General features: G+C 40.8%; 1 long non-coding RNA gene across 1 annotated transcript; it reads right to left on the reverse strand.

The window, feature by feature from the left end:
* Positions 1 to 1,645: 1,645 nt before the first annotated feature.
* On the reverse strand, positions 1,646 to 27,755 carry LOC134485223 (uncharacterized). Its single transcript, XR_010063239.1, has 2 exons — positions 26,688 to 27,755; positions 1,646 to 2,133 (listed from the first exon to the last, which is right to left on the reverse strand). It is a non-coding gene; the product is annotated as an uncharacterized LOC134485223 (long non-coding RNA).
* Between the last annotated feature and the right edge of the window lie 79 nt (positions 27,756 to 27,834).

Genomic DNA, 27,834 nt, shown 5'->3' on the forward strand with positions numbered 1-27,834 from the left:
GGATGCCAAGGAACTCTCTGAGTGTCTATGGCACCCTACAACTAGGCATACTTCTGCCTAGGTGAAATGGAAGGATCCACATATTGGCATATGGCATGGTCCTGATCAGGTATTTTATATGGGGAAGAGGGCATATTTGTGTTTTTCCTGCAGGATATTGCAGGAGTGTGCTAGGTGCCAGAGTGGCTGGTGAGACATGATGATGCTGGGAACATGAAGAGTCAGCTCTTGTGTTTTGGGAGTCATTCCTGTGCCCTTGGATGAAGAGGGAGGATTCCCCCTCACCTTGTGTCATCACGGAGATTTTGACATTGTTGCAGTCATTGTTACCACTGCTGTGTGTCCCGTCTCACCATGGCCTGCACTCCAACCCTCTGTGCACTGCTGCTTTCCAGAGGAGAAGACTGGACTTCAGCCATTACCCCTGCCCCTCCTCATTCCCCCAGTGGCCAGTGTTGCCATTTTGCAGTCTCTGGCTTCGCAGGAATGCCATCTGCGTGAAGCTGCTGGAGACCAGGGAACTCTGCCCTGGTCATGTGGATCTCAGGCATAGTACCATTCCCTGCCTGTCGACTGATCCTGAACTATCATGGGAAAGACCTTGACATCTTCACTGCTATTGTAGCAACCATTGCTGCTGCAGCCACTATGTCTGCAGTGTCTGGGATTGCCCTCCCCCAATCTGATGTTAAGGCAAGCATAGTGAGTAAACTTTCAGGAGTAGTTGTTGATAATTGGGAATTCTAAATTTAAATCAACAGAAACAGTTGACAATGGCCCTTAATGTTATGGTCCTCAGTGTCTTGGCCCTAGAGCACCACAGTAGTCTGCTTTGTACTTCTTATCACATGCACAAACAACACTCCCAGTCCTGAGCAGTGACTAAGTAGGTGTTGCTCTCCTTGGTAGGAGACAATCCCTCTTCCCATATTGGGCTCAGCCTTCACAAGAAGCAGTTAGCCAAAGATGGGCAACTCTTTGGGACCAATCCTTACCTAAGACAGGAAACTCTGAGACTGGCAGAGTTTTTTCAGAGACAGGAAAGAGTGCCAGACAGGCACTGCTTAATAAAAAATAAAAAGGGGGACTTGTCAGACCCTCCTGGGTCCCCTGCAGTGTTTGACCCCTGTTGAGCCCTGCTGATGCATGTAGAAGCCTTTTGTTCCTAACAAAGGAATGCCCTAGCCCGGTAGTGACACACCTGTGCATACACCTGGGTGATGGTCCATTCGTTCCTATCTTTTGTTCTCAGTTTTTGTTCCTGGGACTTAGACTGGTCTTCCTGGATTTCTCACCAGTAAATTTAGGGCACTGCTTGGTCTTTTGTTCATGAAGCCTTAAGCCGGGTTTTCCCACTGTGCTTCCTGGGATTTTCCACCTGGTGAACTTGAGGTATATATTCGGTGAATAAAGCTATAGATTTGGCATTCTTATGATATGAATGACCCAAATATGTGTGTTTCTTAATCCTGCATGTTTACACCCAGTTCTCGGTGCCGTGTTGGTGCGGGCATTGACACAATAGAGTCTTGCTCTCCCTAAATAATGTATACCTTGTTCTTTACTTTGTGTAATGGAAATCCTTAAAGAATGAGACAAGATTTTAAAACAAAGAAAAAGAAAAAGAAAAAGAAAGTCAAATCAAACAGGTGATTGATAATATAATTGCTAAGTTTCAAGAAAGAAGCATAATATGTAAAGAAAAATACATTTCTCATTGAAAGTCCTGGCTTAACTCTGAGATAAACCTCTGTAAATCATTTTGTTAAGAATTTATCTTCTGGACACCTGGCTATGCAACTTGACAAAGCCAGTTTACTCAAACAAGTAATAAGGATAACCCTGCTTTCAGGAGTCCAGGTGTGGACTTAGCTCTGCAATCTACACTTACAAGGTCCTAGCGAGCCTGTAACACTGTGAGGAAAGGAGTGAGAACTCTTTCATGGTTTGCAGAAGGAGCTCTTATGTCTTCTGACTGGACCACAGCTGGCTCATCAGAATATCCGGCTCCACAAACCGGGACCAATTCCTTAAGGAGAACAAATGATTTTTCAATACTTGACTCTTGTGGCTCCTCCCCAAACAGATGTTCAAACAAAACTACAGCTGCAGCTGGGTCAAGGGCAGGAAGATCTGAAAGTAGAAATGAATTAGAGACTGGTGTTAGGACACTATTAGCCAAGAGATACTGTGTACAGAAACAGTCTGAAGCTAAGTAAACTTAGAAAACCTCTAAAGCCAAAACAGTCCCTCGATGACGCCCATATCCGGAAGACCCATCCTTCAATAGCTCTTGGGCAAAATGGCCACACCTTCAATCATGCTGCCAAGGACCTTTGAGATGCACAGTCTCCTCTGCCTTGAATCATCTGCTTCCAGACTACCACATGTCTACTTCCCTCCAGTTAGCAGTGCTTTGGACTGCATAGTAGTTGATCAGGACAGCATTTCTGATCAGTAAATGCAGCTACCTCTCCACACTCCCCCACGCTAGCGATGCTTGTTTAATTTGCTTCAAAGGAAAACAAAAACAAAAACCTCTTTGCTTGGTGTATTGTTCCTTGGTGTACTGATGAGTTCTGGGTAAAGTTTGTACTCATTGAGAATGTCTACATAGATTGCTGGATAAACAGTTACCTCACCATGGTATATAGTTTAGAAAATTAACACCAGCTTCAACCTGTTCTTGTACAAGTGGGAACATGTTTGCTCATAAGTGTAAACTGGCTTTCTTAGGTCAGAGAATCCACCCTTAGCCACAAGAAACAAGTCAGATGTCAGTGCCACAGTAGGTAAGAGGTGAGTAAGAGTACTTACTGAGTGACTCCTGAAAGCCTTCCAGTGTTAGAATGTATTACTGCTTGTTTTTGTACAATTCTGTAGAGAGAAGTTGTTAGTTCCTTCGGAGGAAAACAAGGGCTACAGGCAGCAAAGGCGTAGCACCACCCTGCCTCTAACTATCTGGGAATGGCCAATGGCAGCATGTCCTCACCAAGGGATGGGAAAGTGTCTACAGATGTCTGCTGGCCTTCTATACAAAAGGGCTTCAATGTGAGAAAAGGAACTGAAGCAGAGCACTAGGCCAGGAGTGGTCTTGGAGAACACTCATCTGAAAATAAGCATTTTTTTTGCTTTTGTTTTTGTTTTGTTTTATGATACTGAAACAGAAGAAGGCCACTTATCCTTCATTCATTTGACAAGTATTTGAGTGTTTGCCACACCCAGGTGCTGTGCTGCACACTGGTAATTCAGAGTGGGGAAGTCCCATTTCTGTTAAAGAAGTATTTCATGAGTTTGGGATCAGTAAAGGCCTTCGAAGGTTGGTCCCTCATCTTGCAAAAGTAAGAAACTCATCGTTAGCAAAATGAAAATCCTCCAAGGAAAAGCATTGGAGTGTGTCTTTTTTTTCCTCCAGAGAGTACAGCTTACCTTGGCAAATCTGACTGTGGTTCTGCTTGGAAGAAACCATTCTATTGTGCTTCTGGCTACTGAGGGACTTGCTAACAAGTATCATCAACCAGCCGGTTTTTCCCTGCCCAGTATACTAGTAGCCAAGAAAGTTACCTAAACTCTCTCACTCTGTCAGAAGATATGGTATGACTTGTTTACCAGGCTAGTTCACACACACACACACACACACACACACACACACACACACACAAACACACATCTTTATAAATAGATATAGATATAGAGATTTTATATTAAGAATTTCATGGATAAGTTATGAGGGCCAGTGATTCCTAAATGAGGAGGTCAGACAGAAAGGTGAGGACTTGGAGAACATTTCTGTTGCTTTTAAATCAGAATTCTTTCTTCTCTAAGAAATCTGTGTTTGTTCTTAAAGCCTTGAGCAACTGAGTTCAGGCCACCCACCACCCACCCCCATTACTGATGGTCCTGATGGTAACAATCACATCTTTGAGACGAATTCCTGGCAATGGGAAGAACCAATGGTTGACCAAAGAACTGGTGTCACAGCGCAGGCCAATTGGCACTACCACAAGCAGCCACACAGTCAAAAGCATTTGTTGAAGCTGCTGCATGATTTTTAGTGCTAGTTCCAGAGTCGATAACAGATAAAAGCCCTGCTAAGGAAAAACAAAACAGGCCAAGTTAGCCAGGAGAAGAAACAATTGTTTTTATGGTTTACAGACGCTGCTAAAAATTCCACTGGTCCTCAAGGGATTGTTGCAACATGTTTACCCCAAATAAAAATACTGAAAAGGAGCTGTGCCACTTATTGCAATCAATAACATAGCCAGGACATTCACAGATGTTCAATTATCAAAGCATGTTGGCTCCCTCAGCAACTTGGGAAACTTATAAAGAGGCAAGTGGACTTCAAGTTAAGCACTAGGTAAAGATATATAAAGAGAAAACGGAGGGGGAAGGAAAGGGAAGCATGCAGGGAAAAGAACAAAGGTGGAGGGGAGAAGGGAGAAGGGGAGAAGATGAGTGGAAAGTGCAGAGTACACACAGCTAGGAAACAGGGGAGCTTGGGGGAGCCTTGAGGGTAGAAACCAGTGATGCATAAGCAAAAGCAGAGTAAATTCTAGTTCTCTCTATTCTCTTTCTCTACAGAACTCTGAAGCAGAGTGTAAGTGCTGAAAAAAGGTTTTCAGTAGTGCACAACAAGCCCAGACCTGTGTGTGTGCAGAAAGCAGGTGGGACCAAATATCTTCAGAACTTGTACCTCCACAGTAGCCTTGGAGTCCCACAGACTGGTATGTTAAACAACCCCAGGACTGCTGACACTTGAGGCCAGGTGATTAATTAATGTGTGTAGACTGTCTTGTGTGTGTCAGAATGTTTAGCAGTAATCCTGGTCTTTTCTGCATGATGCAAGTGATAACTATTCAGACCACAGAAGAGCAAGAAACTGAGAGTGAAACCAGAAATAATTGTCATACTGCCAAGGGCCTGCTCCTCAGACCTATTTCCCCAAGGATCCACACCTAGTCATGTACTTTCTATAGTTAGGTCCCACAAAGTTGCTAGAACTTTACAACATAGTACCACCAACTAGAGACCAAGAATTCAAAATTTGATGTGCTGGACAGATCTCTAGATTCAAACCATACCATTCTCTAAATTATTACCAATAAGTATACTATTTTGCCATATTAAAATGTGTTAAATTTTAATTGTATTTCATCATAACTGAATTATTATAATTTTTAAAAATTTTCTATACAGTTTTATGGTGGCCAATCTTATGGTGCAGATATCTTTAATCTTGATTAATTTCTTAAACTCAGTAAGACAGTTGCTTTTACATATCTAGTTTAAAATTCCTACATTCAAAATCAATCATAGGCTTTGCTGGAACCTATTGTGTATACATGACAAGAACAATCCAATCCCTGTTACAGCACATACTCACACATGCACATATACACAATCACACACACACACACACACACACACACACGCACACACGTGCACACATATACACATTCCCAAATGCACATGTGTATGAACACCCACATACACATGTGTATGTGAACACCCACATTCACTCATGTACATCCACAAACACATTTTGCTGTACATTTCCAATTGATGTATTGTTGGAAAATGATACAATTAAATGCCAAGAAGGAACCCCTGAGGGTGTTTCCTTCAGACAAGAGCCCTTCATTGTGAACAGGCTTCTAGTACCTAGCAAGTAAATCTCAAGTCTTCCTGAAAAGGACAGTGGTTTTTTTTCCTGGGATGAATTTGGCTTTCTAGTCAGTCATTTACATGTTGTTTCATTTGTTTCTCCTGTGCTGAGTCCTTTAGAATTGATGGATGGCAGCACTCCTGACTCCTCAGCCTCCTCTCTGTCTTCACATCTCTCAATCCCACCTGATCAGGGAACACCACTTGTTATTTTTTCCCTTGGTCCTGATTACAATCTGTGATCTTTATGTGCCATATCACAGCATTCCAAAGCTGGATAAAAATATATAGAGAAGCTAATCACTTAAAATTAATCAATTAATTAAAAAAGATTAAAAAAGAAGTAATTGATCAACTCTGTACGTAGTAAAGGGAGATAAGTAAAATCTTTCATTTTCCCTTTCTTTTAAAACTTCTATGCCAGAGTCATATTATATGTATTTACTCTAATAATAGAACATAGTATTATTTTTAAGACTCTGTGTTAACATTACATCCCACTGTGCATGGTGAGTAAGGAATGATGATTTGCAAAGGAAAGAGTACATGCTAGGATTCAGAACAAGATGGGACTTGAAGTTTTAATGTCAATAACAAGGGAGATATATGCTCACAGGTCTGTGAAAACATTTCGAGAAGAGACTCTACTTAGCTATCATAAGGTTTCCTGGCATATGTGAACCCAGTGCACACTATTTCACAATTCTAATGCATGCAAATTTATTTTAGAGATTCTCACTCGTTTCCTTTGGTGCTTCCCATGCAGCTGTTTATAAGGAAGAGCTGACAGAATTACGGGGTAGTTGAGACGCCAGATCTCAATGACAGTCTTGAAATGCTGTGGCTGAAGGGACTGAGTACCTTTAGTGCAGCCATTGCTGAAAACAGAATGGTACTTTCTGAGTCAAACAAACAAAGCCTATAAATAGAATTATTACACAGTAGTCTATCCTACTACCTGCCATTTTCATTTCTAAAGGAAATAAAATCTGTATACCAAAAAGTTATCTGTAGACCCTTCTGTATTATAGCACCCTTCATGACATGTAGAGTCAACTAGAATTGATGAATGAAAGGTAAAAATGTTGCATGCTAGCTATATACACACACATATATATTGAATTATTATAAAAGTAAAGTTTCCATAATTTGTGTCAATATAGGTGGAAGCAGAGGATATTGCACTAAGTGAAATAAGCCAGGCATTGAAGAAGAATAATAGATATTGCTATCCATGTAAAGGCTGAGAATATTCACTGAGTTCATACCTGAGTAGTGGTCCTAAAAACTAGGAAGGGTAGCAAGGAAATACAAAAAGGTCAAATCACAGGTAACAACCAACACACAGTTAGATGTATGGATAGATTTGCCCATTGTATTGCATAATATAGTGGTCATATCTTAGAACAACATTGAATATTTAATACAAACTAAGAGAGAGAGAGAGAGAGACTAGTGTGTTGGCTCAGAAGGTTAGGGCACTCACTGTCAAGCTTGACAGCCTGAGTTCAATCCCAACTCATAGTGAAATGGGAGACTTAACTCAGTTTCTTTTGAAGTCCACATGCTTACCATGAACATGAGTCAGCAAAGAGAGAAAGGAAAGGGGCAAAGAAATGTGATAACATATAGACCAGAAGAGCTCAAAGTCTCCCAACACAAATAATTAAATATGTTGTGGTAAAGAAATAAGTACTTGTGACCTGGATTTAATCATTCTGCTCTGTATACACAGATCAAACATCACAACATAGACGTAATTAAAAAAGAGAAGTCTGTACAGTCAGTGAATTGAAACAGATATGGCATGGTTGATTCATCGGAACCTGATCGAGCTAACTTACGCCGCCTGAGGCTAATGGTTGCTTAGGACATTCTGGAGCTGATTTCTTTCAAAACTACCTTTTGTGTCCTGCATATTTTTGAACCGTCTTCCAATATATTTAAGAACTACTTTTTGAGGCTGATGCATATCTCCTACTTTTTATCTTGTGATGTCAGGACTTATCAAATTGTGACCTGTGAACTGTTTGCATGAAAATCTCTGATCCTAATCCTTCCTCTAGACATGCTGTATCTAACCTCTGTAGTTCGGCCCACAAGTCTCTGTTCTTTATGTTTATTCTCATACATATGTTTATTCAGGACGTATATTCTCATACGTCCTGATGTTAAGGAACTCTGCCTGGTAGGAAGATGAACATGGTTGAAACACAGCTTCTAGAGTACAGCACGAACTAGACACGAGGATGTCAATATGTCAGGGAAAGCTTCATTGAAATTCAAGATTCACCAATGCTATATTCCACTCCTCATTAATAACAAACATGAAGATCGTTTCTCCAGAAAGGAAAATGTAAGGATATGAAATAAGCATGAGAGCTACAGCCTTTCTCTTTGAGCATACTCTCCTATGCTGGCTTGGCTCTACACACTCTTTGGGACTTCAAGGCAGATTGTGAAAGTTATACTTATTTATTCAACAAATATCGACTAATCCCTACCATGAGTCATGACTTATTCTGGTCAGCACAACACATAGTTAAGGTAGTGTGTTTCCCTAGAGTTGAATACACTTTCCAGGTTTCCCTTGCAATTCCAACAGGGTGAATACTTCATTCCAAAGAGTGAAATGCTAGAAATTCCCTAGTCTAACTGCCTTTATTGTTTCTATGATGTGTTTCTTGGTGTTCTGTGCTGTGTCCTGAAGGTGATACTGTTGCCCTGGGGAGGTGCCGGAAACAGAACATAGAAGGTAGGTACAGCTCCCACCCAAGCATAACAAGTCCAGCTTTCTCCGATGTTGTTATAGGTCGATGTTGGACTTTAGTTGAGACAAGAAAGTTTCTTAAAGTAGACACAATTTTAAAACTTTATCTTCAACAAAGACCTTCTAAATCTTTTAAAAGAGATGATAAATTATCAATTGATTTTTTCAAAGTAGAATTCATTTTTAAGTTTCATGGAGACTTCATAGTGTTGTCCATGGTTGTATAATTTATCTTCTCACAAAGTTATGGCTTAATTTTTATGAGCTCTGGGTTTTTTCTTTGTGATAATAAGCATTGTGAAAAGAGAAATTTAGAAACCAGCCTTTAGGTGAAATTGCGAACATTTTATGAGCTCAGAGTTTCTTTCAAACCTCTTATTAGCATCTCAGCCACTTCTGATTCAAAGAGACACAGTAGAGAGAAGTGAAATCATAAATGTTAAATGAATAATTTAAATAAATTTTTGGCTTTAGCATATACATTTATAAAATCAAACAGAAATTCATTAGATTTAATTGATTGTCATTAGCATAAAATAAAAGCTGTTTATCTCTGAAAGAAACAATTTACTTCATCATTTTGCTGGGGATTGAACCCAAGGCCTTCTGCAGGCCAGACACTGAGCCACATACCCAAGCCCATCCTCTGTTCTTTTGATATTCCTATAAAACAGAGAAAACATGACAGATTAGCAGTTACTTGGTATGGACTCTTTCCTGACTAGCTGATCTCAGTGCTTGATCGGAAGGAGCTTGAAACAGTAGAACACTGACTTTCAGAGACACTCTCTCTCTGACACTCACCAGGTGTTTTGGAACATGGTCAACCCACAAAAGGAATTCCTTAGTCACATGCCTTAATTCTCCCATTTCCTGAACATACATTGTCTCGTCTGAACATGTTTCAATCTTATCTGGCCTGATTGTCTTTCTTAGTCTCCTTCGAGATATAGGTCAGAGCCAATTCCCCCCACTGAATTAAAACACCTACTTTTTTTTTGTACATGTAGGCCCTTGTTTCAAATTTGTCCAATTGTTCTCAAGAACCTAGATTTTGAAACAAAGCAAGAAAGACCATGCCCTGTTTTTACCAGCTAATCTGCATATTCATTCATGTATACGCTTCAATCAACCTACTCATTTTGACACAGCGTACTTAGGCAATTAGCAAGGATAGACACGAACGTGGAAAGCACAGAAAGCACCCTTTGCGTGGGTGTAGGGGCATATTTCTCTAAGAAGGTGTGGGTGCCTGAGCGTAAATAGAACTCCTTGATCCAGTTGAGTAACAATGAATGGGCTTGGCTGTTTGCACTCTTTCTTTCAGTCAATAGATGCTCCACATCTACACTGGAGTGTGCATTATCTACCTATGCTAAGGAAAGGTCCTGTTGAAGCAAATCCTAGTTAGCAACAGTAGCCAATGTTCTGCCATTTACTATTAATGCTGACACTTGAGACGGAGAAAAGGTCATAGAAAGGGCAGTTTCAGGATAAAGTCATCTGCATGGTCATGGCATTATTTCACTAGATTAGTCATCCTCAACTCTCCCTAGTATAAAATTGCTAGGGGAAAGATAACGTAGAAGAGTCTAAATGTTTTCCATGTTATAATAGTCTCTCTGTCTTTTTCGTTAAAAAAAATTTATTAGATATATTTCTTTACTTACATTTCAAATGTTATTCCCCTTCCCGGTTTCCTGTCCATAAACCCCATCCCCTCCTCTCCCCCTTCCCCATATGGGTATTCCCCCTATACATCCCCCCTTACTTCCCCCCCCCATATTCCCCTGCACTGGGGGGTCCAACCTTGGCAGGACCAAGGGCTGCCCCTTCCACTGGGGCCCCAACAAGTTCTCTCTTAAGTTCAGGTTTAAGAGCTGAGAGTACAAAGGATTTTTGTCTCCATGACTTCCAAATGGCCATATAGTTATTCTAGGTTTCCTACAGTTTACAAAGTCAAGAGAAGTTCATCCTTTTATTTGTTTTTCACAAATTTAGGGGTTGTCTTTAAGATTTCTCTTTATTATCTTTTAATTTGTATGTATATACATGTATGCACTTGCATTTCTATCTGCCTGTGTTGGGGATGGATGCCCTTGGAGTCTAAAAGAGGGAGTTAGATCCCTTGAATCTAGAGTTACACATGGTTTCAATCTACCTGATATAGGTGATGAATACTGAACTCCAGTCCTCTGAAAGAACAGTGAATGTTCTTAGTCACCCAGCTGTTTCTCTATCCCTGACTTGGAAATCTTGCCCAGCATTGCTATGGTTTGACCTTAGATCTGTCTTTTGCAAGGTATAAAATTATCTATCCATCCAACCTTATGAGTTTATAGCATATCTAAACATTTCTATCTATGAAAGCATTCTTCCAAGTCCTTTGTTAATGTGAGGGATGTTGCATTAGTTACTTTACTACTGCTGTGATAAAAAAAATTATGACCAAGAAAACTTACAAAAGAAGAATGTATTTGAGCTTATACTTGTACAAGGTTAATAGTTTGTAGTGGTGAGGAATCATGGCAGAGGGGAGCAGGCAGGCATGGCGGCATGGTAGCTGAAGAAGTTGAGGCTCATGTATTGCAAACACAAATCAGAGACAGAGAGGAAGAGGGAGGGGGAGGGAGGAGGGGAAGGGAGGGAGAGAAACAGAGAGAGGAGGGGGGTTGAGAACTAGAAATGGCATTAGTATTTAAGCTCTCAAAGCCCATCTCCAGTGCACAATCCTGCAGCAAGACCACACCTCTTAAGCCTTCTCGAACAGTGCCACCAACTGGGAACTAACTATTCAGATTGAGACTATGGAAGACATTTTTCCTTCAAATAGCCCCATAATGATAATAATACTTTTGATAATGGCTAATAAAATAATTAAATGAAGTCATTAGCTTAGGCCTATCCAGACTTCAGATCTGTTTCAGTTTTGTTTAAAGTACCTTTACTACCTCATTTTCCTTTGTTGCAATCACCCTGGATAAAAATTAGCTAGTAGAGAAAGTGTTGTTTGAACACTAGCATTTGGGAAGCTCTCTCATAATTGAGAAAAATATGTCTAGTTGAAAACTATTTACCCTCCAATATATCCCTACAATCATATTTCCTTTCATGTATAAAGATGTCTTGCCTTCCAGGGACTAAGCCACTACCCAAAGACTATACATGGACTGACCCTGGGCTCCAACTGCATAGGTAGCAATGAATAGTCTAGTAAGAGCACCAGTGGAAGGGGAAGCCCTTGGTCCTGCCAAGACTGAACCCCCAGTGAACGTGATTGTTGGGGGGAGGGCAGTAATGGGGGGAGGATAGGGAGGTGAACACCCATATAGAAGGGGAGAGGGAGGGCTTAGGGGGATGTTGGCCTGGAAACCGGGAAAGGGAATAACAATTGAAATGTAAATAAGAAGTACCCAATTTAATAAAGATGGAGGAAAAAATAGATGTCTTGCCACAGCTAATATTAATTTATATTTCCTGGAAAATTATGGAAGTGTTTATTTAATGGATAGCTATCTCTACAAATGTTAATAGATTAAGCATATATGTGCATAAGATGACATCTTCCAAAGAAGAGTTTGAGGAAAGTAGACCACTTTTTGCCTATGTTTTGGTTAAATCCTGTAAAATAATTTCTTTCACAGTCTCACAGTGACTTTTAGAGATATTGTGGTATCTAGAGACAGGTGAAAGGTAAGCATTCAAAGACTAAATCAAAGGACAGCATTTGTATTACTATTATGTTGAGAATGTCACAATCTGATTGAAGTCACTCACATTGAGTACTCAAAACCTGAATGTGGATGATATGAATATCTCTCTATAAAAACCCTAAAGAATCAACATACTCAAATAAATTTGAGGAGTCAATCACGGGACACACCTAAAATCCCAGCACACAGGAAGTAGATAGAGGTGAAAGGATTATAAATTTGAGACCAAGTTGAGCTTTGTGGAGACAGCTTGTCAAGGGTAAAAATATAGGAACAATAGTCGAGGTCAACAACACTACAAGGTCAATATGCAAATAGTATTTGAATTTCCCTATATAAATAATTATTGAAAACAAATCAAATTATAGTTTCATCAGAAAAATAAAATTGGAATATATTAACCATAAAAGTAAATGATCAAGAACTACAAAAATGTCAAAAGAAATCATAGTAACCCTAAATAAATGGAAAAACAGCCTACATGTACAGACTTGAAGCATTTATATTAGCCATTTCAGACTTCAAATTAACCTTCAGATCCACAATGATTTCTTTACAATATTCAATCCCTCTCCCTCTCCCTCTCTCTCTCCCTCTCCCTCTCCCTCTCTTTCTCCCTCTCTCTCTCCCTCCTTCTCTCCCCTCTCTACCATAAAAGCCAATGGCAATATTTCTTAGAATATGCAAGGGACAATGAATAGGGAAAACAATCTTGGAAAAGAATAAAAAGTAAGGAATTTACATTTCTCAATTTTAAAACTTGCTGTAAGAACATACTATTTAAAATAATGTGGTCTTGTTGCAATGACAAACATCTAATCCAGTGCAACAGAATGAAAAGTCTGGAAATAATTTTCTGACGTCTGTGATAAATTAAGTTTTGACAAGGATTCCAAGGACAGTCAGTGGGAACAATATTCTTGTTGAGAAATTGTGTCAGATTATTGGGTACCCAAAGGAACCAAAGTTGTGAACATAGGAGCTAAAACTATAAAACCCTTACAAGAATATATAGGTATAAATCATCATGAACTTTGATTAGGTACAATTCTTAAATATGATATCAGAAAGACAAGCAACAGAAGTAGAAAGGAATATCTAGACTTCAACTTTTCAAACTTTTGGGCATCAAAGAACAGCATCATCAAATCGAAACAATAACTCACAAAATATCTGACCAGAGTGTACGAGTCCAGAATAAAATGGAATTGTTTAATCCAATGATGGGAAAATATAAACATTGTTTAATTGTACCAAACTTAGTGAGATATACTGAACGCTTTCCCCTGAAAGCAGGATCAAGGCAAGAATGCCCCTGCTCAGTGCTTTTGCTCAGGATTTTACTGAATCCATAGGCTTCTTGTCAGAGCAGAAAGCAAGAAAGGAAAGGAAAGAAGGGAGGGAGGAAGGGAGGGAGGGACAGAGGGAGGGAGGGAGGGGTGAGATGCCTTGATTTACCTACATATTTTATTTCCTTGCTTCTACTCTATTCTGGACTCCAGCCTAAAGGAGTTTTACTATCACACTCATTCTGCAGGAGGGGATTCAGAACTGCGTGAACGTCCTTAAATTCCAAGAACATCTTGCAGACTGGTTGTAGTGATGCTCTGCACACACAATCCAGGCCCAATATCAACTGCTGAGGCCAGATGCCATTCTAGAGAATGTCTTAGCTAAGGAGGAAGCACAGGCTAACAACTGGTAAAGGGATTTAAGTGGGAGAATTGAAGGTCAGAGAAAAACTGTGTAACAGGAAAGGAGCCGGAATTGCAAGAAATCAGAAGCAAAATGATACCAGCTATTTGATCTGAGGAAATTTACTTGGAGTTCTCTTCTTGTCTGTGAGCTAGGAATAATACAAACTCTACCCATTGTCTCCCTCTTCTTATTCAAGGCCCGGATTTAAAATGGAATATCTAAAGGACCATTGCCATAAAGGGACTCCTAATGACATTCTGCTACACTCATGGAGCAGTACCTTGCTCAGCCATCATCAGAGAAGCTTTCTTCTGCAGTAGATAGGAACAAATACTGGGCCCACAGCAGGACATTATACAGAGAATGAGAGACCTGGAAACACTCAGTCCTAAATGAAATGTTCCCATCAAATCCCTCCCCTCGAGGTTCAGGGAACCCAGTGAAAGAGGTGGCAGAAAGAATATGATAAAGAGCCTGAGGGAATGGAGGATGACAAAGAAATGGGGTCCTCTAAACACAGCAGAACCAAAATACATATGAACTCACAGAGACTGTGGTAGAGGGCACAGGGCCAGGATGCATCTATACCAGATGAGATACCAGTGCTGAGGGGAGATGTGGGTACGGGTCCCCGTCCTTAACTAGAAGCTATCTCAAATTGACAACCACCAAATGAAAAATTAGTTCTCTCCAATGGAGTCTCATTGGGGATGCAATCTACTTAAGGCCAGGCCCCATGGCCAACTGTAGATGCCCAACACAAAACAAACTCAATGGCGTCTTTGCAGGTCCTGTGTCCCATTGTTTGTTACAAATTTTTATTTGTAAATCACTTTTTACCTGATAGATCCTATGCATATATATTATGGCTTCAAGTTTTGTGATTTTTAAGGGACTCCTCTCTGTGTATCTCTGCATCTATATGAGGTTTCTGGTGATTTTTTTTCCTTTGGTTCTTTGCCTTTCATTTGTTTGTTTTTGTCCTTTTCCCATTTGTTTTTGTTTTGTCTTATTTTATTATTTAGATGCCTGTTTGTTTTCTAAGGAGAGACAGAAAGTGTGTGGAATCAGATGGGAGGGGAAGTGAAGAGACTCTCAGAGGACTTGGGGGAGGCAAAACCATAATCGGAATATATCGTCTGGAAAAACACAATTTTTAATAAAAGAAAATTAATAAAACGAAATAAAATAGAATACATACATATTGGCCTTCTCTTATTCCATACTATAAAACTCCCCCTCTCTTCTCCCAGACCCTCTTTTTCATAACCTTATGCCTTATTTTCCTTATCAAAGTAGCCTACTCTGAAGTGGATTTGCTCCCTTATTGTCTAATGTGGGGGTGGCTCTCTGGGATCAATACAAAAGGTATTGTTTAAAACAAGTAGGATGCGTTGACTCTGACCACAAAGTTGTTTTAAAGATTAAGAGGAGTCATGTGTTCAAAGCTGTTAGCATTGTGTGTAAACTATTAAAGGGCCTATTACATAATAACTATCATTAGCACTGTGTTATGACCAATCTTCATTCTCACACTGTAAGGTTCGCTATACTGTTGGCTATGTGTATATGCTCAGAATTAGGCCCAGGAAGCAAAATTGAGGAGGAATCCTGGGTGGTCTACTGTGTTAGGCTATGCACAGGTGTCAGAGTACAGCAACAGACAGTAATTTGGGGGTGGTCAGCTGTGTTAGGTTAGGCACAGGAGCCATGATGCAGCAATACACAGTGACCCAGGGTTATCTGCGGTGTTAGGCTATACACAGGTGTCATAGTGAAGACACAGAGTCACCCAGGGTGGTCTGCTGTGTTCCGGTATGCACAAGGGTCAGGATGTAGCAATATACAATAATCTAGGCTGATCTGCTGTGTTAGGCTATGCACAGATGTTATGGTCAGAAAGAAGCTCTACTAGAATAGGCCATACCAGTGGGGCAAACAAGAAGCTTTGATCCTGGATCACCAGTCTGACTAGTTCCTGGCTGGCTGCCCAGTTACCAGGACTTAGCCTTGAGACTCACATCTGCAGCCTATTTTCAAGTCCCTCTTTAACACTCTCCAGGAGGGTTCAAGTCATCCTACCAGAATACTGCATATTGTGTCGTTCTTTGTAAACTCTTTCCCAGACAATCATTTTTTGTGTTGTTGTTGTTGTTGCTATTTCTCATTAGTGAACATCAGCTGCAGTGGCCCTGACATCCAATCACAAAGGATCCTCTGTTAAGCTCAGGAGTGAGTTGTATGACAACCGATGCCCGTGAGAATGGACACTTGAGTGAATTTACACTCTAGTCCTAGAATGAACAGCTTTTTAAGATTGTACAACTCTGGGAAAAGATCAGAGATCCACAGTCAAACATCAGGCAGAACTTGGGAAGTCTTGCAGGGGCAGCCTCTGATTCTGTTTCCTGCCATTGGATCCCATTCCCCTACCTGGGTTACCTGTTTGGGCCTCTTCAGAAGAGGGAGGGGATATGCATAATCTGCTGGGATTAGATGTCCTAAGGTGGGTGGGGTAGTACCCAAGAGAGGCTTCCCAGAGAAGAGGTGAGGGTAATGGAGGAGGGATTTGTAAGGGTGAGACTGGGAAAAAAGCTGGGAGAAGGGCTAAGATCAGGATGTAAAGTGAATAAAGAAAATAAATGGTTGGGGTTGGAGAGATGGCTCCATGGTTAAAAGCACTGACTCCTCTCCCAGAGGTGTTCAGTTCAATTCCAGCAACCACATGTTGGCTCACAACCATCTGTAATGAGATCTGATGCCCTCTTCTGGTGTGTCTGAAGACAACTACAGTGTACTACAAATAAAATAAATAAATAATTTTTTTAAACAAAAGAAAAAGAAAAAAGTTATTGAGAAGAAAAAAGAATAAACAGCCCTTACATGAGGGAACTCGACTTTGCCTCACAGAAAGAAGAGCAAATCTCCAAAGAAAGATCCAGAGTTTGGTCTTCCAAAGTGTAGTCTCATTTTTCTCTATGAGTTTAGAAAGATGTGATAATGAAAAGAAGCTACTGAGGGACAGCAGAGCACAGTAAAGTAAAGGTGGCTCCTGAAAACTCTCCTAGTCCTGTGGACCATGGATGGCTTAGATGGTCACCAACTGGTAGCTTTCCTGAACCTCTCCTCATGAGGCTCTTGTGAGGAATCAAATGAATTGGTAGGCAGAAAGGGAGTCAGAGGATTGAGTATGTCAGGAGTGTTTTACATCAGCTGTAGAACAAGAGAAGACAAAAATTAACAAAAACAGAAGCAGGAATAACACAGCTGAAGACAGAGTCAGATGCCAGGCTGCACTGAGTATGGTGTTTGCTTTCAGAGGAAGTCACACTATGTGCTAAGAAGCTGTGTGCTACCATCTGCTGAAGGCTCAAGGATGCGTTGCAAGCTCCGTCTTCCCACCTGAAGGTTGTGTTAGGAAACAGAGTTGTTCTCCAGGGTGGAAATGGTTTGGTCTTACAGGTAGGCACTGACTCTAAGTTATTTCAGCCATGTCTGAGCATAAAGTTATGAAGTAAATTTGGTACTTAAGTTGCCATAAAACAGCTACCCAGGCCCACCATAGAGATGGTCAAGGTGAGGTTTGCTACTGCAAAATAACACCAGAGCACATTCTTTGTGTTGGGCCTCAAACAACTACATGCCAATTGGCCTACATTGCCTGTGGGCTACCACAGATCTGATCAGCACATAGGAAGTGGTTCTCCATTCTCCACTGATGAAAACCACTTATAACATCTTAGATTCATTTATACCAAAGGGGTTTTCCCTCCAATGTAAAGGCAGCAGGAAGCCACAGGTTTCTCATGATGTCCTCTTAAACACAAGAACCAGAAAAACATTTGATGAGCCAAGAAGTGGGAATTATTGGACATCGTGAAACCTGGGAAGCAAGTACAGCAGAATTATGGCCATGCCTGAGATTCATGAAGATTCCAATACTCAGAACTGCCAATGTTCTCAGAAGACAACCTTGTCATACTCTTTCCAGGGAAGTTTGTCTCTTCTAGAAATGCTCTCATCCTTCCTCAACTTTGCATATGAGCATCACCACTCATGTGCCAAGGACAATAGACATCACCATGTATGTGCCACAGATAATAGGCTCAACATCAGAATCCCAGTTCTCTTGCTTACATATCCTAAATTTCCAAGAGATGTCCTATTTACAAATAGATCAAGTTTCTGACCTAGATTTAGAAAAGAGTGTCCACAGTTAACATTGTATGTAAAACAACCATAGCTACATGAACCAGTGTGTGGAGTGTGTGTGTGTGTGTGTGTGTGTGTGTGTGTGTGTGTGTGTATCCAAGTCTTCTGCAATATTTTTGGCTTCAAAGTTAAATCTCACGTGAGGCCCTTGTATTAATTTATTATCACCACTAACATCATCACTATTTAGTACGATTGATATAAAGTACAATGCTTAAAATTTATAAATAGACAAAACTTGACATACCTATACTCCTAAGCAGCCATCGCAACAATCAGGAAGGTACATGTGCCCATCATCCCTCAAAGATTTCTAGCATCCTTGAAGTCTATGTCTGTACCTTTCCCTATCTCCAAACAGCTACCAGTCTCTTTTGTCATGATGGATTTATTTGTATTTTCTGTAAACAGAGCAATCTAATCTGAATTCTAACTGACTATCTATTCAGCATCATTATTTTTTAATTCATCCTTATAATTGCATGTAGCTTTCCATTTCTATTTATGGCTGGGAGGTATTTCACTTATGGATGCTTTCTTAAACTGTTTCAAACTGAAATTTTCAGAGTAAATATGAGACAATACAGATCTGAAGCACTTCATTAAGTTTCTACATGTTGACCCAGCAGTTTAAGCAAAAATGTAGCAAACAAAATGGATGACAATAACGCCCATGTAGGGTCCTGTAACTACCTTTTTGACATCCAACAAAAGAAAGTTCCCAAAGGTTTTGGAAACCCAGAGTGTGGGAGGAAAACAACAGAAAGGGTAAGGTCTTTGTGTTCCAGACCATCTGTGCAAACCAAAGAAAAGTCACTTCCTGTCTCTGACCCTCAGTTTCCTTATTTATAAAATGCGGAAACTGGATAGGGTGTCTCAGCCGTAGCATTTTTGTTTCTCCTAACTTGCCAGGGACAGCACGTGAGCTGTCTTCCTCTAGCAGTGCTAGATCTGAAACATATCCAGTCCACAGCCTTCTCCCAGGAACTGCATAGTAAGAGTGGCTTTGTCCACATGATGCCCAACCCTAAGAAGCTTCCTTCAAATGCTCTTTGCTGACAGTGTCCACTTATATATCAGGAATCTGCCCTTGGTGTGAAAGAAAGGAGGGCTTTTTCCTGGTGCCATACCCTCACCCTGATCACTGACATGGCCTTTTGCTTCCAAAAGGTCTACAGATAGCCAGTCTAGGTGTCAGCTGTGGTGCCAGATTCAGCCTCTTTCAATTTTGGTCCTCTGCAATGCCTACCCTTGTATGACACTATTCTTAGAGAAAGATGAACAAATGTCTACTTACACAATACAAGGAACTGATGTCAGACCAAGTTAGTACCACCAATATCTCACTTGGTGAATCAATGACTTTACTGATGCTACTTGCTGTAAAAGGGTAAGAAATTACTTACAGGAATCTGGATGACCCAAAGACAGCTGCATCACCAAAAGCTCATACAGATTGTTGATATCTCATAAGATCTGGAACCCTGTCATCACTCTGTATTACTTGAAAGAAGCCCCACAGGTAAGAGAGTCACCTCACCTCTCAATTCATCATCTCATTATATGTATATGACCTATGGGAAAGAAGGGATTTATGAATCTTCTAAGTTTCAGGGACTTGCTGAGACTTGGTAATTGTGGAGTTCTTCCACCCAAAAAGGAATGTTTCAATTTGGAACTTTCTGAGTCTTAAGGAGAGTCTCCCTGGGATGGAAAGTTTCAGTTCTGAATAAATTACTATGCAACATAACATCCCTTCTCTCCCCTGCCACACTGGCAAATGTCCATCTTCCAGACCCTCTTCAGATTCTGCAGGGAAGCAGAGTTACAGTTTAAAGATTAGAAGGATACAAGAAAAGAAGACTGGAATGGAATGCTAGCAACAGCTGCAGGGTAGAAAAGGTAGAACATCGTGACATCAGGGACAGCGGGAGAGAGGAGTTTCATATCATAATCTCTGAAGAAGGATTGTCTCACCCATTCAACTCCCTATTGTTTTGACTTAATTCATCTTCATGGAAACACTAGGAAGTAGTCAAGACTACCCATTGATATTCTACTTTCCATCTACTTTACAGAGATAGAAACTGATGTTCCAAGTGATTTAATAACTACTCTGAAAGCAGATAACCAGGAGCTCAACCACAGGCTTTTCAGGCTCCCAGGCCTAGAGTCTATACTCTGAGCTATCTATAGAACACTTTCCAAGAGTAAGATCCTTGAAGGAATATAAGTTATATGACATAGTCCCTCCTTTCACAGATTTTTCCCTCCCATACAGAAAATAATGATTTAACCCTTTTGTAGTAGATGGCAATTACCACAGAGACCCATAACTGATCAAGGTATAAAGAATAAAATATTTCCAAATATTCAGAAATAGTGAATATATTTTTCATATCCTTCTCTACTCAAGACTTGGGAATCTTAGGGGAAAGTGGGACAGAATGTTTATAAGGTGATGGATGACTATAAGGAAACAATGTTTTGTGAACAGAGCAGGAAAGTTACACATTGAATTCACAGAGATTGAGACAACATACCCAAGACCAACATGGGTTCAGGCCAGACCAAACTCCAGAATGAAGAAGGGAGAGGTGGGCACTAAGTCTCAGCCCTAGTTAAGGATATAATTGAAGTTATTAGAGGGAGAGTTCATTTTTTCTGAGGGTACAACCCCTGGTGGTAGGTCACCCTTCGGTAAGGTCGTAGACCCAAGAGCACATGAACAAAATAAACTGCATTTGCTTTTCTTTAATTGAGTTGATATGGAAAGGGGATAGATCTGAGAAGAATGGGGATGGGAGGTGAGTTTGATCAAAATGTATTGTGTAAACTTCTCAAAAATTGGTAAAAATGAGGTGGTAGAAGGAAAGTCAGGCAATAAAACTACTATAAGAATAACCTGGAGAGACCATAGTCAGTGGTTAGGTATAACCCCCTGTTGAAGGATGGGACCACCCACCCATACCAAAAATATTAACCCATAATTGCTCCTGTCTAAAGAAAATGCAGGGACAAAGAGTAGAGCAGAGACTGAAGGAAAGACCATCCAGAGAATGCTCCACCTGGGGATCCATACCATTTCCAGACACCAAACCCAGACACTATTGTTGATACCAAGAAGCGCTTGCTCACAGGAGCCTAGTATAGCTGACCCCTGAGAGGCTCTGTCAGAGTCTGACCAATACAGATGCAGATGCTCACAGCCAACCATCAGATTGAACACACCTGAATGGAAGAGTTAGGGGAAAGACTAAAAGAGCTGAAGGGGTTTGCAACCCCATAGGAAGAACAATATCAACCAAACAGACCCCCCCAGAGCTCCCAAGGACTAAACCACCAACCAAAGAGTACACATGGAGGGACCCATGGCTCCAGCTAAATACGTAGCAGAGGAAGGCTTTATCTGGCATCATTGGGAGGGGAGGCTCTTGGTCCTGTGAAGATTTGATGCCCCAGCATAGGGGGATGCTAAGGCAATGAGGCAGGAGTGGGTAGGTGGGTGAAGAGCACCTCATAGAGGCAGGGGAAGGGAGGAAGGGAGAGGGAGTTTATAGAAGGGAGACCAGGAAGGGGGACAACACTTGACATGTAAATAAATAAAATATCCAATACAAAAGTAACCAACAAAGCACCACGGGCATCAGAAATGAGTAAGGGAGGGAGAGAGCAGGGAGAACGAAATCTTGTTTTATCTTTGTTCTGACATCACGGATCACAGATGACCAGCAGGCAAGTCACTCAACAGAAAAGGCTTGGAAGAGGTAGTCTTGTTTTGTATACAGACCAAGATGTACTGAAAAAGTTCAGGGCACAACGAACATCTTGGAAGAGAAAGTGTTAAGAATAAAGACATTGGATAACAGGGAGGAAGGCTGTGAAACGCTACCTTCTGGACATGACATGCGTCTCTGCAATCAAGAATTCACAATGTCTGAGGTTGCCTAGGAGGGTCCTGGACAATGCAGAGCCTATGAAGAATCAATCATGCACGTTATACGTAATCATGGGGCCCTGTTCTTCCCTGAAGAACGAATTGGCTTAGATGGATGAGGGGAGGGTAGGTAATCAATTGTTTTCAGTAGTAGAACCATTGCCTGCTTTCCCACATTCCAATGGATAGCTCTATTCACACACACATGGGGCTCTGGTTACACTCTAGTTTTGTGGGTCAAAACACACAGCAGAGCAAAAAGACAAACACAAAGCAGAGCAAGAAAAAAAGACATGTGAAAGGATGACTTTTAGGGAAGAGGGGCAGTTGAGAGAAGAGAGGCAAAAGAGAAAACAGAGCCTATGCCATTCGAACCCACTATATACACATGTAAAATTGTCCAAAATAAACTTAGTTTAAAAAATCTAAATTAAAAAATCTAAATGAAAATAAAGAGAAAAATAAAATAGAAAATCCTATGCCTTGTATTTCATTCTGTGAGTGCTGTTTCACTTCCAAAGCTTAGTTTAAATCATGCGGAAAGTTACTCTGCCACGACTTAGATTGTAAACCTTTGTTGAATGCAAATTAAGTGCCCTTGAGTGGCAGTGATGAGAACTTAGTCAAATTGATGGGTATTCAAGTCACACTTTTAATGCCTTTCTGTTTCTTGTTCTTGGTGACTAAGACATGTGCTCTTCCACAGTGAGACCTGCACTAATGATTAACATTCAATGGTCCTTCTTTTAAAGACTACTGCCACCACCTGCTTGACGTTATTTCCTGGGAAATGATTAGCCTGACCTCATTCTTATCCGGTTATTCCTGAGGGTGTCCACATCTCTAAAGTTGTGTGTGTGTGTGTGTGTGTGTGTGTGTGTGTGTGTGTGTGTGTGTGTGTGGTATCTGCTGCCTTCTGATCTGGACTTCTAATCTCAGAAAGTGAATAACCAACCAGTCTGGGACTTTTAAGGTATCTTTCAAATCTGCAATCTAGGATTTCTGGACTCTGTGGAAACTATGAAATGTCTTCCTGCCACAACGTTGTCAACTTGCCTTATCAAGGAATTAATGCATTTTATACATACCATCCTGACTCCTCAAACATAGACTGCATAACACCTTTGGTGTGTGGTCCTTTGAGATGGTTCCCATAGTTTGGGGCATCCAAATACTTGTTCCATAGTTGATCTTGCTTAGGGGATGTGGCTTTGTTGGAAGAGGGTCACCTTCCTCCTCCAAAAGGCAGGCTTTGAGGTATAAACACTCCCACTGTTTGGAGTTTGCATCCGGCTTGTGGTCGCCTGTGTGAGCTCTCAGCTGCGCTTTAGCTGCCATGCCTCTCCTCTGTCACATTTTCCTGCCATGGCGGTGAGGAAATCATCCATCTGGAACCCCAAGCCCAAATAAAGCCTTCCTTCCTTAAGTTGTCTCAGTCACGATGTTTATTGTGGCAATAGAAAAGAACCTCAGAGGACAGAGTAATAGAAAAAATTTACCCTACGATTTTAGATATTCCTTTTTAGGTATTTATTAGTGACAATTATTAAACTTAATGCATTATGTTTTTAATAAAGTACGGAAAAAGAAAATAAGCAAAAAAATGTTTAAGGGGAAACATATTTGAGGCTTCACTTAAAGAAGTTCTGTTCTTATGAATATTTTTAAAAATCATTGCATGCAAGCCAATGTTTGTTTTAAAAGATGTGGATGGAGAGGAGGGAGAAGAGCAGGACGGGACTGAATAAATTTTTTGTTTGGCTCCCAAGGAAGGGTTGACAAAAGACACCTGCGGGAGGCCTGAGTTGACAGGTTATGGATAGAACTTTATATTTTTCATTGTTCTCTGGTGCTTGAAATCTTATCACGTGCATGCATCGCTCTTGTAAAATAATAGTTGTTATGATGGAAGATAAATCCATTCCTTCTCCTTTTTAATCCCATCTCCAGTTGCCTTGAATCAAGCTTGGTGTCTCTCTTCTATAACAACTTTGTAACAATTTCTAAAGAAGGGTTTCCATCTACAGAGGGATGTCTGTGTGCCAGGAATGTGGTGTGCATAGTAAATACTGTGTCCCTGGGTCTTCGTACATTCTAGGAGTAGGCACTGATAGTCTGTGTTGCTCATGGAATGGAAACTGTCCTCCCTAGGCTGGTATATCCGAGTGCTTGTTCCCTGGCACAGAGCAGCCTTGCTGGAAGCATGCTGGAGGCCAAGCTTTGAAGGTCTACAGTCCCATCTCACTTGACCTTTGAGTTCTCTTTCCTGGGTATGGCTAGAGGTGTGATCCCTCAGCTTACTGCCCTCATACCTGTTACCATGCCTCCCTTGCCATTGCAGACTCTTCTTCAAGGACAATAAGCCAAAATAAACTCCTTCAATAAGTCGTCATATTTTGTCATGGTAACAAAAAGAGTTACTAATACATTCGTTTTGCAGGTGAGGGTATTGAGCCCTAGAACACTCCTGCCTGTCACACAGTGAATAAGCAGTGGAACCAGGCCTGGGATGAAGGCAGCATTGCCCCTATTCTCCACCACAGGTTTTCATCTTGCACCTACACAGACACATTTTCCCTTTGTTTAAAATCTATGCAGTATACAGGCCACAACCTCTATTGCCCAAGTCTAATTCTCAATATGTTCATCCTTCTCTTCATTGTGTATCAACATACCTAGCAAGCCCTAATATTTTCCACGTGGCCTCCCGCCACCCCTGTAACATGTGAAGGTGGGCACCATCCTGAAGAGAATAGCTTGTGAAGTGGTAAGATAAGCACTGACCGTTGGGTCCCCAACCCAGGTCCTGGATGCCTTGCAACAAACAAGTACCTTAAAGTTCCTCTAGAACATGTTTGGGGCTCTGAGCTTCCTACCACCTTTTCAGTATATCAAGTTTGCTCATCTTTCTACAGCTGTCTTTCTCCCGCTAGGTATCAGTTGTGCTTTGTGAACCCACCTTCACAATTTGGGCTGAATGCCTCTGTTGCCTTGGGATCCCCTAAGTGCTTGTTGCTGTCTTCCTGGTGGAGCTTACTTCATTGGACTGGCTGAACTTGCTTCTCGGACATGTTTGCAGACAACTGTTACCTCTTCTAGAACAGGACTGTGAAATGTGATCACGGCCTGAGGACAAAGCTGAGAGGGACTGGTGATGGAGAATGAAGAACGAGAAGTAGCTGGAAAAAGACATAACTAAGACAAACTGTGTCTCCTCTGCTTTCAGAATTCATGGGGCATCGAACCAATATGTATTGAGAGACAAGTGTCACTCATGGAGAGGAGACAATTAGTGAAGAGAACAAGACTGGTTGTGTGTGTCTGAGGAAAAGAGGGAGAAAAGAAAACAGGAAGAAAAAACAAAGTATATATTTAGTTAAAGCATATGTGTGTGTTTAGATATGGTTGATGTGTATGTGAAGGCACACACCTATATATAGCATGGTTTATCTATGCATGCATATGTATATTCATATATAACAAATTTATCATAACCACAATGTATTTAATATAGTACATATATACATACACAGTATACACATGCATGCATTTATACACATGTAATCATATGGAGGCAGCTGTATAATTTGTGTGTATAATACTTGCATGCATATTGATATACAGTATTATATATCTGGTAGATATACACATAAAATAGTGTGGATATATATGTATATGTACTGTAATGCAATTAATAGGAAATTTTCAGGATTATTAGGAGGTGGTAGGAAGAACATTTGTTGCATACAACAAAAATATTTTTAGATTCACTCATTTATTTTATGTATATGAGTACTCCATATGCATGTACACCTGCATGACAAAAGAGGACATCATCCCAGTAGAGATGGTAGTGAATCACTATGTGTTTGCTGGGAATTGAACTCAGGACCTCTGGAAGTGCTGTTACCTGCTAAGCTATCTGTCTAGTCCTGCAATACAGATTTTTAAGATTAAAAGCCCAAGAGCCTGTGGCTTCGTATCTTCTTGTGGTGAGCCACTAAAAAGAAAAGAAAAAGCCAGAAAATTAGGAAGTAAATATTTTAGGGCAGCCTCACTAATGCCAAGTTAAGATAAACATTAAGAAAGAAAGAGTAGGGGATTTAGCTCAGTGGTAGAGCGCTTGCCTAGGAAGCGCAAGGCCCTGGGTTCAGTCCCCAGCTCCGAAAAAAAAAGAAAAGAAAAGAAAAAAAAGAAAAGAAAGAAAGAAAGAAAGAAACACACACACACACACACACACACACACACACACACACACACACCACAATAAATAAACCCAACTATGGAGATGAGAAACCATAAAAAACCAACGCTTATTTTACTCCTACTTGGAAAAAGATACGAAAACTATGAGGGACCAGTCCTCTATTCTAATGTGAGGAGCTGCTGAGGGGGAGAAGTATTCGATATCTCTTATGGTGGTGTTTCAAAGAGCAAGTGAAATAAAATGTGAAAAAGCATACAGACGTGACCTGTTAGCCTTTGCCATCTGGCCTTTCACCTATCTGAATGAAGTCTCCCATCCTCCTGAACAAGGCATTCGCTGCTGACTTGAGAGTCAGAGAAAGTGTTTCTAAATCCAGCACTTTCCATGTGTCCGATTGCCTCATCCCACTTCCCTCATAGGGCAAAGTGACATGAAACATTGTTACCAACTCTGACCTTGAGCTGACATAAATTGTTATTATACCGGTTAGTTGACTTTGGGTGCCTAGAGCTCCTCACGGTAATGACAGCTGCACTCAGTATTCCACATCTGTCTGATCATTATCTTCTTTTGCCACTCACTGTGTACATGACCGAGGTAATAGAGCATGTCTAGCGCAGGGCTTCCTCCTTGGATCCCTCTTCCTCTTTCTGGAAAGTTCCTGTTTTATAAATAAGTAAGATCTTTATGTTCCAGCCTGATACAGTTTCAGACAAAGGAGGTGGTGACTTGGTTCAGAAGCGGGGAAAACACCTCTTAACAATCAGCAGACACCAGATACCACAGCTGCATCACAGAAAAGATTTAAAGATAATTGCCAGGAATCTCCTTGACAGACAGTGGAGAGCAGATCCTTAGATAGTTCTTCAAAACTCCTAAATAAGAACATTTAGGTTCATCTCTGATGACCCCACAATGATATGCAAAGTTAAAGACTTCTGACATCTTCCTTTGTAACGTTAGCCTTTGTGATCTAGACACTCAATTTAACAATAAAGTAAGCTGCCAGTAGCTCAGCTGTTTGATGGCAACCTCTGTATGGCCAAGAACTTTTATTACTGACCATCCCAGCTGCCTCTTCTTTTTGCCAGGATATGGATTTTTCACCTGCGATTTTCATACTATCTCCTTTTACAGAAAACAAAGCAGGAAGCTTAAGACTGGAGGTTACTCTCACCTTCGGTTAAGAACAGGGATCTCCTTTGCATTTGTGTCTTCATTAAGAAAATAAACTATACAAAAACCCCAGGCTGCAGGGACAGTCTTTTAGGGGTCAGTGGTACTAGCTAAGAATGGACACTGCCTTAAAATGGAGCTTAATGTATCATCCTCCCTAGTGCACTGACTTGGTTTATCAAGGTGTTGCTCTGATGTTCTAACTCTAAATTGCCCTACACATAACACTGCAATCCAGCAATGCAGTGACTGACGTTAATCCTCTAGAAAAGTAATAAACAGAGTATGTAAATTTTTCATATGTTTCTTATGTCAAAACCAGACAAAAAGCATTCTGAATTAAAGCAGTTAGGTAGCCCCTAGCCTTCTTCCCTGTATTATAACCGCCCCCACCCCACCCACCCTTGTCCCCCACCAACACCTACCACCAAATTCCTCTTGCAGGACTGGTAGA

This window comes from Rattus norvegicus, chromosome 1, assembly GCF_036323735.1.
Source record: "Rattus norvegicus strain BN/NHsdMcwi chromosome 1, GRCr8, whole genome shotgun sequence".
NCBI classification, from domain to species: domain Eukaryota; kingdom Metazoa; phylum Chordata; class Mammalia; order Rodentia; family Muridae; genus Rattus; species Rattus norvegicus.